Here is a 15,063-nt window from a genome sequence, read left to right on the forward strand (position 1 = left end):
TACCTACGTGGAAATGATTGCTGCCTCCGTGGTAAGGCTGGCTACGGTAGAGGAGAGGAAGGCTACAGCCATAGAGGAGGTTAGTCGCCAGGGTATGGAAAACATGGTGAGTGTTCAGAATAGAATGACATCTCTTGAGGAGCGATGGGCATCTATTGAACAGAGAAACCAGACCTTCATGGAAGTCCTTCTGAGTAGGACTGCCATTGCAGATACGGGTCCCCATGGCCCCCCTGATGTGCAGCAAGGTGCTCTCAAGCCACTTGCAGGTGCGGAGGGGGAGCTGACCCATGAGAGGGAGGTTGGTGGCAGACCTCAATGAAGTGGGGGTTCCTCTCCAAGCACTCACACTTCCATGCCACTGCAGAGCCCTCGGTCAGAGCCCCGCCGGAGTCCACACCCAAGTGAGATAGACGTCTCAACTCCTGCACAGCCGCAGGAGCAGCAGACTGCTGACGAGCCCTCACAGGCTTGCCACCCCAGAGGACGCCCGCCAAAGGTGTCGAGACAGGAGCAGCAGGAAAGTGAGCAAGGGGCCTCCACATCTGCTGAAGCCACAGGAGAACCACTATGTAGGAGCACGCCTAAGAGGAAAATAAAGCACAAATAGTCACAAGGGTAGTCACTTGGGTAAAATGTTGTGTATTCTGTAAAAATGCCATCAGTTGTTTGTTTTGCATAAAAATTCTAATGGCAACTTCTGCAGTTGTGGCGTGTGTCATTTCGCGAATGGGGCTGGAGGTCCTCTAATGCCAAGAAGGGAAGGGAAAAAAGGCCTCCCATGCTTCTGGTAGATGCCTCAGTTGAGGAAGGCTGAGTTAGGCTGGCGAGAGGGGTTTCGCAGGAGGTCACACTGGAGAAGTGTGTGAGGCTCCAACCTTCCAGAGGTGTGGTTAAGCCTGGTAAAAGTTGCCCCAGGCCTGAAACAACAAAGTCCTGCCACCTGCAAATGGTGACTGCTCAAATTTCCTCTTTAATGGTTGACCTGCAGCTGATAGTCAGCAAGCCAATAGTGCTCACGCCAGGTTTCACAGGCGTGATCCCCACCAGGCGTGTTTTACATGGGAAAAGGGTTAAACAGGCAAGGGCCTGTTAAAATGGGATTATAAAGGCCAATGAGTGCTGTTTAAGGGCCCTAAAGACCAGTCCTGCCTGTTGCAGGCGGGACTGATTCGGGACCATCAGACACACCTGGGTTAAAATGGCTAGGTGTCGGGAACCAGGCCGGGTGGGGGGGGGGGGTCCCGACCCCCAGGTTTTGCGATTTTAACTCCCCACACGCCTCAAAGCCTGCCTGACGGCTGAGTTAAAATCGAGCCCTATGACTCTATTTATAAAGCCCAGGATCCCATATGCTTCATTAACTGCTTTGTTAATGTCCTGGCCCCTTCAAAGATTTGTGCACAAACACCCCCAGGTCTCTCTGTTCTCGCACTCCCTTTAAAATTGTACCATTTTGCTTGTATTGTCTCTCCTTACGTGGCTCGGTGTCAAATTATGTTTGATAGCACTCCAGGGAGGTGTGGGGGAGGGAGGACGCGCAGCAGGTAGTGCAGCCTACGGAGGACATTGAGTGGGGCATTTGGTTAGCTCTTTCGAAGAGTATGATATGGTAGATGTAGAGAAATTGTTTCCACTTGTGGGGGAGACCAAAACTAGAGGCCATAAATATAAGATGGTCACTGATAAATTCAGGAGAAACTTCTTTACCCAAAGAGTGGTAAGAATGTGGAACGTGCTACCACAAGGAGTAGTTGAAGCAAAAGCATAGATGCATTCAAGGGCAAGCCTGATACGCACATGGGGGACAAAGGAATCAGAAGGGGTATGCTGACAGAGTTAGATGAAGAGGGGTGGGAGGAAGCACGTGTGGAGCATAAGCGCCGGCATAGACAACTTGGGCCAAACGGCCTGTTTCTCTGTTGTAGACACGATGTAGTGGCCTCTTTCTGTGCTGTATGATTCTATTGGTTAACACAGTTCCCCAGGAAAGTGACAGTAGGTAAGAAAAGGCTCTATTTATGTCAACCATCGAGTAACTTTATCTGGTTGTGATGTGCAATAAAGCAAAAGCCAACAATTCTTCACGTGTGAACTCCGAACCTGACAAATACCGCCGATCTTTTGAGCTATTATACCACTGCCCAATAACACAGGTTAAAATGTGCTCCTGTTTCATTTCCTGCAACAGGAGTCAGCTAAACTCAGCCCATATTGAGCAGCATTCATCGAGTTTGGCTGCTGGGCAGTGCTACATCAATGATGTCATAGAACAGTGACCATTCCTATGATATCACAGTCCTTAGGCAGGGAGTAGGAAGAGTCACTGGTTATTGCAGTGCAAACAGACCAGGCTCTAGCTATCAGTCGGCCACTCACTCAACCAAAACTACTGTGTGATACTTAAATCGGCTTCAGAAAAGAGAGATCACGTTTGACAAACCTGATCCAGCGACTTGAAAAAGCCAGTGGTATCGTAGATCAGGGAGATTTGGTACATGTCACCCACTTGGATTTCCAAAAAGGTTTTGGTAAAGTGCTGCATTAGGGACTTTGTGCTGAAATGGTGCCCCATGGCGTCAAGTGTGTTATTACAAGATGGATTGCAAATTGGCTCAAGGACAGTAGACGGTGAGCGGTTTTAGATAGGGCTGCTGCCCAACATAAGAAACAGGAGCAGGAGTAGGCCATACGGCCACTCGAGCCTGCTACGCCATTCAATAAGATCATTGCTGAACTTCTACATCAACTCCACTTTCCCGCCCTGCCCCCATATCTCTTGATTCCCATAGTGCCCAAGAATCTATCGCTCTCAGTCTTGAATATACTAATCGACGGAGCATCCACAGCCCTATGGGGTAGTAGAGAATTCCAAAGATTCACAACCATGAGTGAAGAAATTTCTCCTCATCTCAGTCCTAAATGGCTGACCCCTTATGCTGAGACAATGACCACTAGTTCTAGACTCTCCAGCCAGAGGAACCTGCCTCTCAGCGTCTACCCTGTCGAGCCCTGTAAGAATTATTTTCGTTTCAATGAGGTCACTTCTCTTTTTTTTTAAATTCATTCCTGGGACGTGGGCGTCGCTGGAAAGCCAGCATTTATTGCCCATCCCTAATGGCCCTTGAAAAGGTGGTGGTGAGCCGCCTTCTTGAACCATTGCAGTCCTAGTGGTGAAAGTACTCTCACAATGCTGTTAGGGAGGGAGTTCCAGGATTTTGACCCAGCGACGATGAAGGAACGGCGATATATTTAATAAGAACATAAGAAGTAGGAGTAGGTCATTTGGCCCCTCGAGCCTGCTCCACCATTCAATAAGATCATGGCTGATCTGATCTTGGCCTCAAGTCCACTTCCCTGCCCACTTCCCATAACCCTCGACTCCCTTACCTTTCAAAAATCTGTCTATCTCCACCTTAAATATATTCAATGAGGAAGAGAATTCCAAAGATTCACGACCCTCTGAGAGAAGAAATTCCTCCTCATTTCCCATTTAAAAGGGTGCCCCCTTATTCTGAAATTATGCCCCTTAGGTCTAGATTCCCCCACGAGGGGAAACATCCTCTCTGCATCTACCCTGTCAAGCCCCTTCAGAATCTTATATGTTTCAATAAGATCCCCTCTCATTCTTCTAAACTCCAATGAGTATAGGCCCAACCTGCTCAACCTTTCTTCATAAGACAACCCCTTCATCTCCGGAATCAACCTCGTGAACCTTCTCTGAACTGCCTCCAATGCAAGTATATCCTTCCTTAAATAAGGAGACCAAAACTGTACGCAGCACTCCAGGTGTGGTCTCACCAACGCCCTGTGCAGTTGCAACAGGACTTCCCTACTTTTATACTCCATTCCCTTTGCAATAAAGGCCAACATTCCATTTGCCTTCCTAATTACTTGCTGTACCTGCATGCTAAGTTTTTGTGATTCATGTACAAGGACCCCCAGATGCCTCATTTTGTAATCGCTCCCCATTTAAATAATAATTTGCTTTTTTATTTTTCCTACCCAAGTGGATAACCTCGCATTTTCCCCACATTAAACTCCATCTGCCAGATCTTTGCCCACTCACTTAGCCTATCTATGTCCCTTTGGAGATTCTTTGCATCATCCACACAATTTGCTTTCCCACCTATCTTTGTATCATCAGCAAATTTGGCTACATTACACTCAGTCCCTTCATCCAAGTCATTAATATGGATTGTAAATAGTTGAGGCCCCAGCACTGATCCCTGCGGCACCACACCAGTTACAGTTTGCCAACCTGAAAATGACCCATTTATCCCGACTCTCTGTTTTCTGTTAGTTAGCCAATCCTCTATCCATGCTAATATATTACCCCCAACCCCGTGAGCTCTTATCTTATGCAGTAACCTTTTATGTGGCACCTTATGGAATGCCTTCTGAAAATCCAAATACACCACATCCACTGGCTCACCTGGCTACATAATTGCAGCAAGACTCTTATACTCCAAACCCCTTGCAATAAAGGCTAACATACCATTTGCCTTCCTAATTGCTTGCTGTAGCTGCATGCTAACTTTCTGTGATTCGTGTACAAGGACCCCCAAGTCCCTCTGCCTACCAACATTTACTAGTCTCTCACCTTTTAAAAAATATTCCGCTGTTCCATTCTTCCTACCAAAGTGGATAATTTCATACTTCCCCACATTATACTCCATCTGCCACCTTCTTGCCCAATCACTTAACCGGTGGTCTACATTCCTTTCCATCCTCCTCACAGCTTACTTTCCCTCGTCAGCAAACTTGGATACATTACACTCTGTTCCCTCATCTAAGTCATTGATATAGACTGTAAATAGCCTGAGGCCCGAGCACTGATCCTTGCGGCACTCCACTAGTTACATACCCTGCCATCCCGAAAATGACCCGTTTATTCCTACTCTCCGTTTTCTGTCCGTTAACCAATCCTCGATCCATGCTAATATATTACCCCCAATCCCATGAGCCCTAATATTGTGCAACAACTTCTCGTGTAGCACCTTATCGAATACCTTCTGAAAATACAAATATACTGTTATGAATCTTATGATCCATGAAGAAAGACTCATGAAATAACACTGGACGGCCAGCTGGTGGCGCCGTCCAAGGAGTATAAATACTCGGGCGTGGGCCTAGCTTGCCCAGGACATTTTGTAAACAGGAACTAGTGAAAGATAACTAGACCTCCATGTTTTGAAACAAGTTGATTAAAGCCTTGCTTTATACTCGAACCAAGTGCGTAGTGAGTTTTAGTAAGTCATATACTACATCCACTGGTTCTCCCTTCTCTACCCTGCTTGTTACACCCAGATCACCTATCCACTTTGTCAGTTGGTTGTTGCATTGTCACTCACGCCCTGCAAGACGTCTTACGCAACTGGTTTAAAAAGTTTTTGTTCCACGGCAGCCTCTGACAGTGACGTACGTGTGGACAGGCACAACCCTCTCCCAGCTGATTGGTGGAATACTGGCAATATACATATCTATGAAGCAGTTTCACTGAAAAGGGTAAGAAAGGCAACTTCTGTAAACTAATCTTCGGTCCAATTAGAAATCCCGGCAAAAATATCCCAACAGTGAAACCGTCAGCAGTTATACGTCTTTGGACACAGTCAGCCTGACGTAAAAGAAGGAGGGCAAACGGCACCCGAGAACACTATGGGCGGCGTGAGCATCGCTTCTCGGCCTTTTGGCTAAGATCAAGTGTAGTATCTGTTCTTATCAGTTTAATATCTGATACGTCCCCTATCTGGGGACCATATATTAAATTGATTTTTGGAACAGGGAGATGGAATAGGGGCTTGCTCCGTCCACTCCACGCATCGACCTGGTATTGCAGTGCCTCTGGGAACGGTGCACCTCCCTCTCGGGAGATTTTGAAAAATTAAAAACAGCTTCATGAAAAACATCTACTTTTTTTCTTTACTTTTTCCCCCCCCCCCCAACACGTGTACATTTCAAAACCTAAGACACCAAGGAACAACTTCAAAACAAACACAGGCGGTCTGTACATTCCCTCTCAAATTTAAAACCACTAAATGCTGACAAACCTTGCATGCTGCTGGGATGCTGCTACGCTGCCACTCTCAGCTGACAGTCTACATTCCAAATACCAAAAGTCATTTCACTTGCAAATACAGCTCACAACTAGTCTTTCAGCAACATTTTAAAGCAGCTCTCTGCTGCTGCTGCTGCTGCCGCCGCTGCTCTTAAAAATACAAGAACCCATACAACAATGGGCTCAAACCTGGCACACTTTACAGCTACTGTAGTCACAAATGTGTAAATCCACAAGATCATACTCTGCACATGATTGAAAGGTCAAAGACTCAACAATCAAAAATAGCCATCACTGGTCACATTCATGTATTTCCACACCCAAAACTTACGCATAAAACTCCGCCGAAACCAACTAAAGGCATTTAACCTGCAGCCAAGCACAAAGGGAGGCAGAGTACAGTATAAGGGAATAAACCAACAATTAGCCCAAAAGGAGGCCGAATGCCAAGAGAACAAAGTGGATAAGAAGGACGTAAGACAGTTCCTACAAAATGAAGCAGGGCACAAGGAAACTACTCAACAGCAGCTGACATAGTATCATAACTCTCTCTCTCAATTCAGAAGAAGTACTAGAATCAGAAAAAGCTAAAGCCCCTAACCAACGGGGTAATACAGTTAGGAATTTAGATTGCCAGTCACAAAACCAAGACGGTGTCCATGACTCGCCAAAATGATAGGAAAGGTGGCAAACAGCAATGATAATCCATTCCAAGCAGAGGTCCCGAAATTCCAGTCGCCCACGAGGACAGTATCCGGGTCAAGAATCAGCCCAATCTGACAAGGATAACTTCAAAGTTACTGGATGGAATTGTTGAAGACAAGAGTTAGAGACATTGAAAGGAAGTTATCACAGCATCCTTCTCAAGTACCTCGAACCCAAACACTTGGACGTGACCAATATTCCCGCTAAGGTGCGCGCGTGCAGTAATCTGAAAGGTCCCGTGCAGGCCGCTCACCTGCTTTTACACTGTAAGTACCGCGCATGCGCAGAAATTTAAAGGCACCGCGCATTAAAAGAAACAGGCCGCGTAGAACAAGCGTAGCTTACAGGGAAGATTGGACATGACTAGGCCCACCTCAGGCAGAATGATTTGCTCAGCTAAGATTCCAAAGGAGTTTAGGAGGCGGGTTAGCAATAGCGAAGCATGATAAGCTGATTGGTGCATGTTACATCCCGAAAATGGATCAATTGAAAATTTCGATTCAAACCAGAATGACGCTTTGGAATGTGAAGGTCCAATTTTTAACTAAAGGTACAAACAAGGCCCAACAAGAACTCACTAGCCATACCCCACTTTAAAGTCTGAGGGCCAGGAGGTTACGATGGGATGAAGTTCAGTTGTAGACAGGGTGGAGGCAGCTTGGAGAAGGAGAGGCGTTCGGAGTCACCAGAGGAGAGATGTTGGATTGAGGAGCTGTCGGAGGAGCAGAGAATCAGCTGCTGTGCTGCAGGAGTCGAAGCAGGAAACTCCAATGGATTCATAAAGCCAAAGAGGAAAGGAAAATTGACCGGCGGTGGTTGATCCTGGGGTCCAGCGGAAGTGTAGAGTGACCTCAGGTGTTAACAGCGGACCTGCTGGGATAGTGGAGAAGCATGGAGCAGTGGGCGTGAAACCCAGGGACTGAGAACAGCAAAGATTAGGGATCCAGGGGAGGTGAAGGGAAAACCAACAGTTCAGTGCAGATGAAGATGGGCCGAAGAACAGCTATTAGGCAACGAGGAGCACACAACACCGAGAGCTGCAGGAGGAGCCGAGGAGCCCGTCCATCCAGCGCAGGGCAAGTTCTGAAAGCAGAATGGAGCGGGGCAAAATCCATGGCCAGCGAAGCAAGCATATAGCAAGCAGCGAGGCAGTGGACCTTGAGCAGCAGGACAGCAACACCCCGTGTGGTATGGCAGTCAGCCCAGCAGTGAGCAGAGAGAAACAGCAATAATTGTCCCTTTGTCAACTATGAGAGTCGCAGAGGAGCAGAAACTGAATTGTTAAAAGTGAGTGAGGAAATTTCTCATGCCCCCCGACCAATCTGAAAAGCTTTTTAATCCTAAATGCAGAAATGTGAAGGTCGCGTCAATGCAATCTCATTGAAATTCATTTCTAATCTGGTCTTCACAGGGTGGGGGTGGCGGGAACGTTAACACCCGCTGCCCGTCGGAACCTCGGTGGTGGTGGTGGGGGGGGGGGTTAAAGTGGAGCAGGAGTCTTGCCGATTTGTCCCAAAATCGCCTGACTACAATTTTAAATTGCAGGCGCCAAGGACCCCCGCCCGAAGCTGGCGGGGGTCTTATTTAAATATGCACGTGAGGCCCTGGTCACGTCTTTGGGATCTCACTGCAATTGTAAGCCCAGGCCTGCGCCAGGAAGCCCTCCTGATTCCACACCAGGCCAAACAAAGTCCCAGTTATCACCCAAAAACTCCTGGCCGGCCTGGCTTTCAGATTGGAATGCTGACAGTAACCTATGAAAAAAATGGCTTACTGCCGGCCGTGCAATCAGAAAGCCTAGGACAGAACATCCAACACACTTACCTGAGCGTGTGTCACAGTCTTTGCTCCCTTTCTCACACAGCTGTTATCTTTGTCCTGCTTTCTTGTTACTGCAGCTTTCAGGCTCCTCCTGGCAATACGCTTGGCTGGCCTCTTCTTCTGAGTGCTCTGTGATAGATCAGCTCTCTGTCTTCTTTCTGTAAAATCCAAGTAGAACCTAAAATGCTGCTGCTTTGCCTGTATGAATCGTCTTCAAGTTGGGTTTGAGGAAGCATTTCTGGCTCCAGCCCCCTGCTGACACAGACAGGTCTCAGCTAGAGAGATGAGGACCATGACCCCTCCCCCGAGTCCTGCCCATTACACAACAGACAGCAGGTCGTCTGAGCAGAAATAAGTGGTCAGAGAACTGAATCTGGCTTCACAATGGGCCACAAGAAAATGAGGGGAGTTTACAAATTATAATTTCTTGGCTTTTAGTTAAGATCAAGTACAACATTCTTAACAAAGTACTATCTGTTGGAACACAGATGGAATAGGGGCCTGCTCCGCTATTACAGTGCCCGCAGGAAAGTGTGCTGCTCTGATCTGTGCTCTTAAAATCTGAGCAGCTATGACCAGCGGCAGTGCTGGCATCGTGGGAGAGACCCCGAGAGGCTAAAACAAACAGAGGGAAAAATGAGAAAAGTAACGGCAAACTCAGCGCACAGGCAAGAGCCTGAGGACTTACAGCTAACTCCAGCGAGTTGTTATGATCTGGAATGCACTGCCTGAAAACATGGTGGAAGCAGATTCAATAGTAACTTTCAAAAGGGAATGGGATATGTACTTGAAAAAGAAACATTTCTGGGGCTATGGAGAAAATGAGTAGGGGAGTGGGACCAGAGTTTCCGCTAAGGTGTGCACACGCGTGGCCGTGCAGTGGTCTGAGGTCCCGCACAGGCTGCTCATCGGCATTTACATTGTAGATTCCGCGCATGCACAAAAATTTGAATGGGCCAGGCGTGGGAGGGGTTGGGGTGGTAGGGGAGGTGTGGGGGAGGGAGGACGCGCAGCAGGTAGTGCAGCCTACGAAGGACATTGAGTGGGACATTTGGTTAGCTCTTTCGAAGAGTATGATAAGGTAGATGTAGAGAAATTGTTTCCGCTTGTGGGGGAGACCAAAACTAGAGGCCATTAATATAAAATAGTCATCACTAATAAATTCAGGAGAAACTTCTTTACCCAAAGAGTGGTAAGAATGTGGAACGTGCTACCACAAGGAGTAGTTGAGGCAAAAGCATAGATGCATTCAAGGGCAAGCCTGATACGCACACGGGGGACAAAGGAATCAGAAGGGGTATGCTGACAGAGTTAGATCACAGAAATCACAGAAACCTCACAGTACAGATAGAGGCCATTTCGGCCCATCGAGCCTGCACCGACACATATCCCACCCGATCCCCGTAACCCCTACACATATCCCACCCTATCCCCATAACCCCACGTATTTAATCCCCCTAACACTAAGGGTCAATTTTTATCATAGCCAATCAACCTAACCCCGCACATCTTTGGACTGTGGGAGGAAACCGGAGCACCCGGAGAAAACCCACGCAAACACAGGGAGAATGTGCAAACTCCACACAGACAGTCACCCGAGGCCGGATTCGAACCCGGGTCCCTGGCGCTGTGAGGCAACAGTGCTAACCACTATGCCACCGTGCTGGCCCCTGAAGAGGGGTGGGAGGAAGCACATATGGAGCATTAGCGCCGGCATAGACAACTTGGGCCGAACGGCCTGTTTCTCTGTTGTAGACACGATGTAGTGGCCTCTTTCTGTGCTGTATGATTCTAATGGTTAACACAGTTCCCCAGGAAAGTGACAGTAGGTAAGAAAAGGCTCTATTTATGTCAACCATCGAGTAACTTTATCTGGTTGTGATGTGCAATAAAGCAAAGGCCAACAATTCTTCACGTGTGAACCCCGAACCTGACAAATACCTCCAATCTTTTGAACTTCATGAAAAACATCGACTTTCTTTCTTTACTTTTTTTTCAACACGTGTACATTTCAAAACCTCAGACACTCACAGCTACACCCAAGGAACAACTTCAAAACAAACACAGGCACGGTCTGTACATTCCCTCTCAAATTTAAAACCACTAAATGCTGACAAACCTGCCGGGATGCTGCTACGCTGCCACTCTCAGCTGACAGTCTACATTCCAAATACCAAAAGTCATTTCACTTGCAAAAATACAGCTCATAACTAGTGTTTCTGCAACATTTTAAAGCAGCTCTTTGCTGCTGCCGCTGCTCTTAAAAGTACAAGAACCTATACAACAATTGGCACAGTTTACAGCTAGTCACAAATGTGTAAATCCACAAATGATTGAAAGGTCAAAGACTCAACAATTAAAAGTAGCCATCACTGGTCACATTCATGTATTTCCATGTATTTAAGTCATCTTCGGTTCCGAGGGACTGCCTAAGAGAAGAGAGATTTCCACACCCAAAACTTACGCATAATAGAGCTTGCAAAGAAGGAAACTCCGTCGAAACCAACTAAAGGCATTTCACCTGCAGCCAAGCACAAAGGGAGGCAAAGTATAAGGGAATAAACCAACAATTAGCCCAAAAGGGGACCGAATGCAGCACAGTCAGCACCTCCTGAGAATTTGGTGCCAGTGAAAGATTGTAATCACAAAAAGAAATAGGTGTGAATTGGTTGCAATTCACTCAACAGTTAGAAAAGCAGTTATCTTAAGGTCTTACACCATTGTTGTCTCAGCAATTACATGGGATGGGACTTTTAAAAAACTTTTTCTTCCATTCTCAAAGACTAATTTCTTTAAAATTTTAGGAATTTTTCAGCCCCAACACACAGTTGAACGCAAGCTAAACTTTGCAGCAAAACCACATGCACACAGCACAGAATCTGCAAGCCTGCACGGATTTCCTCTCTCCTTTCTTTTAATCATCTTTTCAAACTTCAATCGGTCCCTCTTGGAAGTAGGCAACCCAAGTGGGGAGCGAGGGCAGAAAGAAACCACCATGCAGATGTATGACCTTATCGGAAGGGAACAGGCATATCCTAGCTACTAGAAAAGCGGAAACTATCCATACTGTAAAAATGTCTGGCACAAAACATTGAACTTGAACTGCAAAATAGCACACTTACCTGTGCGTGTGTCACAGACTTTCCTCCATTTCTCACCCAGCTGTTATCTTTTTTTTCTGCCCTTTCTCGTGCTGACTGCAGCTTTCAGGCTCCTCCTGGCAATATGCTTGGCTGGCCTCTTCTTGTGCGTGCTCTGTGATAAATCAGCTCCCTGTATTCTTTCTGTCATCAGTAGTGGCTGCTAAAGGGAAACATTTGACTCTTTCAATCACCCCTTGCCTTAGTAAAATCCAAGTGAACCTAAAATGCTGCTGTTTTGTCCACGCACAAACCTGCATGTCCCGTCTTCAGGTTGGGTTTGAGGAAGCATTTCTGGCTCCAGCAACCCCTCGCTGTCACAGACAGGTCTCAGTTACAGAGATGAGGTCCATGACCCCTCCCCCGAGGCCTGCCCATTACACAACAGACAGCACGTCGTATGAGCAGAAATAAGTGGTCAGAGAACTGAATCTGGCTTCACAATGGACCACAAGAAAATTAGGGAATTTACAAATTATAATTTCTAGGCTTTTAGTTAAGATAAAGTACAACATTCTTAACAAAGTACTATCTGTTACGTCCCCTATCTAAGGACAAAACATTAAATTTTGGAATACAGATGGAATAGGGGCTCCAGTGCCTGCAGGAAAATGTGCTGCTCTGATTTGCGCTCATAAAATCTGAGCAGGTATGACCAGCGGCAGAGCATCGTAGGAGAGCTCCCGAGAGACTAAAGTAATCAGAGGGAAAAATTAGAAAAGTAACGGCAAAATCAGCGCAGAGGCAGGTGCGCGAGGACTTACAGCTAAATGATTAATTTGTTATTTAATTTTCACACCCTAATTGAAATTAACAAAGAGTCGGCACTGCACGATGGGCCAAATGGCCTCCTTCTGTGCTGTATCATTCATGATTCTAAGTATTAATCATAGAATGATACAGTACAGAAGGAGGCCATTCGGCCCATCGTGCCTGTGCCTCTTTGGTAGAGCTATCCAATTAGTCCCACTCCCCTGCTCCCTCCCCATAGCCCTGTAATTTCTGACCGCTACAAGGATTTATTCAAGTTTCTTTTTGAATGTTACTATTGAATCTGCTTCCGTCACCCTTTCAGGCAGTGCATTCCAGATCACAACAACTCGCTGCGTAAAAAAATATTTCCTTATGTCGCCTCTGGTTCTTTTGCAAATCACCTTAAACCCGTGTCCTCTGGTTACCGACCCTTCTGCAACTGGAAACAGTTTCTCCTTATTTATTCGATCAAAACCGCTCCTGAGTTTGAACACCTCAATTAAATCTCTTCTTAACCTTCTCTGCACGAAGGAGAAACCCCCCAGTTTCTCCAAATAACTGAAGTCCCTCATCCCTGGTACCATTCCAGTAAATCTCTCTGCACCCTCTCCTTGGCCTTGACATCCTTCCTAAAGTGTGGTGTCCAGAACTGAACACAATATTCCAGCTGAGGCCGAACCAGTTTTATAAAGGTTTAGCAGAATTTCCTTGCTTTTGTACTCTATTCCTCTATTAATAAAGCCAAGGATCACATATGCTTTTTTAACAGCCTTCTCAATTTGTCCTGCCACCTTCAAATATTTGTGTTCATACACCCTCAGGTTTCCCTGTTCCTGCACCCCCTTTAAAATTGTGCCATTTAGTTCATTTTGCATCTCCTCAGTATTCCTGCCAAAATGCATCACTTCACACTTCTCTGCGTTAAATTTCATCTGCCATGTGTCTGCCCATTTCACCAGTCTGCCTATGTCCTCCTGAATTCTGTTACTATCATCCTCATTGTTTACTACCTTTTCGAGTTTCGTGTCATCTGCAAACTTTGAAATTAGGCCTCTAAAAGTTTCCCCACCACCGACGCTGGGCTGACTGGCCTGTAGTTCCCGGTTTATCTTTTTTAACATTTGCAATCCTCCAGTCCTCTGGCACCACTCCCATATCTAAGGAGGATTGGAAGATTGTGGCCAGAGCCTATGTAATCCAGTTAGTCCTACTCCCCCGCTCTTTCCCTGTATCCCTGCAATTTTTTTTCTCCAAGTATTTATCCAATTCCCCTTTGATGACTACGATTGAACCTGTATCCACCACCCAATTAGGCAGTGCGTTCCAAATTCTAGCCACTCGTTGCGTAAAAACGGTTTTCCTCATGTCACCTCTGGTTCTTTTGTCAATCACCTTAAATCTGTGCCCTCTGGTTATCGACCCTTCAGCCATTGGAAACAGTTTCTCTTTATTTACTCTATCTAAACTCTACATGATTTTAAACACCTCTATCAATTCTCCTTGGCCTTCTCTGCTCGAAGGAGAACAACCCCAGCTTCTCCAGTCTATCCACGTAACTGTAATCCCTCATCCCTGGAACCATTCTAGTAAATCTCTTCTGTACCCTCTCCAATACCTTCATGTGCTTCCTAAAGTGTAGAGCCCAGAATTGGACACAACACTGAAGCTGTGGCCAAACTAGTGTTTCATATAAGTTTAGCATAACATCCTGGCTTTTGTACTCTATGGGCTCGATTTTAACTCAGGCGCGGGGAGTTGTCGGGTTCCCCGAATTTGGTGTTTCCCACACGAATCTAAATTGGTCTGTGAGATTGATGCAATTTTCACTCAATTGGCCAATTGATTTCCAACGTGTGGGAAGCCTTGGCAATTGAATATTTCCAGTCAGAATGTCGCAGAATATGACGTCATCATTGCTGCTGCTTTTAGGGCCCACAGCAAGCCTTGCTTCTTCTGCAGGCTTCCAAGCTTCACCGTCGAGATGGCACAGGAGCAACGGCCAGCGGGAGGGCAAGAGCTGCCCCCAAATTTGATGAGGCTTCACTCCAGGCATTGCTGGATGGTGCTAGGGCGCACAGGGAGGTCCTGTTCCCTTCTTCAGGGAGGAAGAGGCCTCCCAGTCAGACCAAGGCTGTGTGGCTACAGGTGGCTGGTGAAGTCAACTCCTTGGGGCTCACACGGCGCACCTGGATGCAGTGCAGGAAAAAATTCCATGACCTTCATCACACTGGAAAAGTAAGTACTGTATGACGTTTCCATCGCCCTCAATCTGATCCCCATTGCCTTTCCTCACCAGCACTCAGATTTAGCAGTCTCTTCCTCCACATCCCACTTGACACTCACATCCATGCACCCTTACCCATTCCCTCTCTCTCTATGCTCACATTCACATAACTATTCCACCATGCAGCCCTCACACTCCCTCTCACTCTGATGCTTTGAACACAACTGACAACACACAGGGAGAGCCCTTGGTCTTGCAACCTCACTTCATCTTTGTTTCCTTCTAAGTATCTATGCTATGCAATCTCTGCACTCACTCCTTCATCCTCACTCAACCTCCACTTGTCTCCCTCATTGCAGGAA

The 15,063-nt window shown here is 46.6% G+C and overlaps 1 long non-coding RNA gene and 1 other non-coding gene across 19 annotated transcripts in view; one reads left to right on the top strand and one right to left on the bottom strand.

Moving 5' to 3' along the window:
• LOC147123011 (uncharacterized) overlaps window positions 1-15,063 on the bottom strand; it is a 109,238-nt gene that overhangs the window by 82,107 nt on the left and 12,068 nt on the right. For 15 of the 18 annotated variants that reach the window (XR_015073103.1, XR_015073106.1, XR_015073105.1 and 12 more), the window contains exon 2: window positions 11,707-11,887. This is a non-coding gene — a long non-coding RNA (uncharacterized LOC147123011). Of the gene's footprint in view, window positions 1-8,587; window positions 8,743-11,706; window positions 11,888-15,063 lie in introns of all 18 variants that reach the window. The other 3 variants (XR_015073092.1, XR_015073085.1, XR_015073102.1) reach the window with 2 other exon arrangements.
• On the top strand, window positions 5,674-5,864 carry LOC147123017 (U2 spliceosomal RNA). Its single transcript, XR_015075182.1, has one exon. It is a non-coding gene; the product is annotated as a U2 spliceosomal RNA (small nuclear RNA).

The sequence above is a fragment of the Somniosus microcephalus genome, chromosome 2 (genome assembly GCF_052327205.1).
Source record: "Somniosus microcephalus isolate GS21.2 chromosome 2, FLI_Smic_1.0, whole genome shotgun sequence".
Classification (NCBI taxonomy): Eukaryota; Metazoa; Chordata; class Chondrichthyes; order Squaliformes; family Somniosidae; genus Somniosus; species Somniosus microcephalus.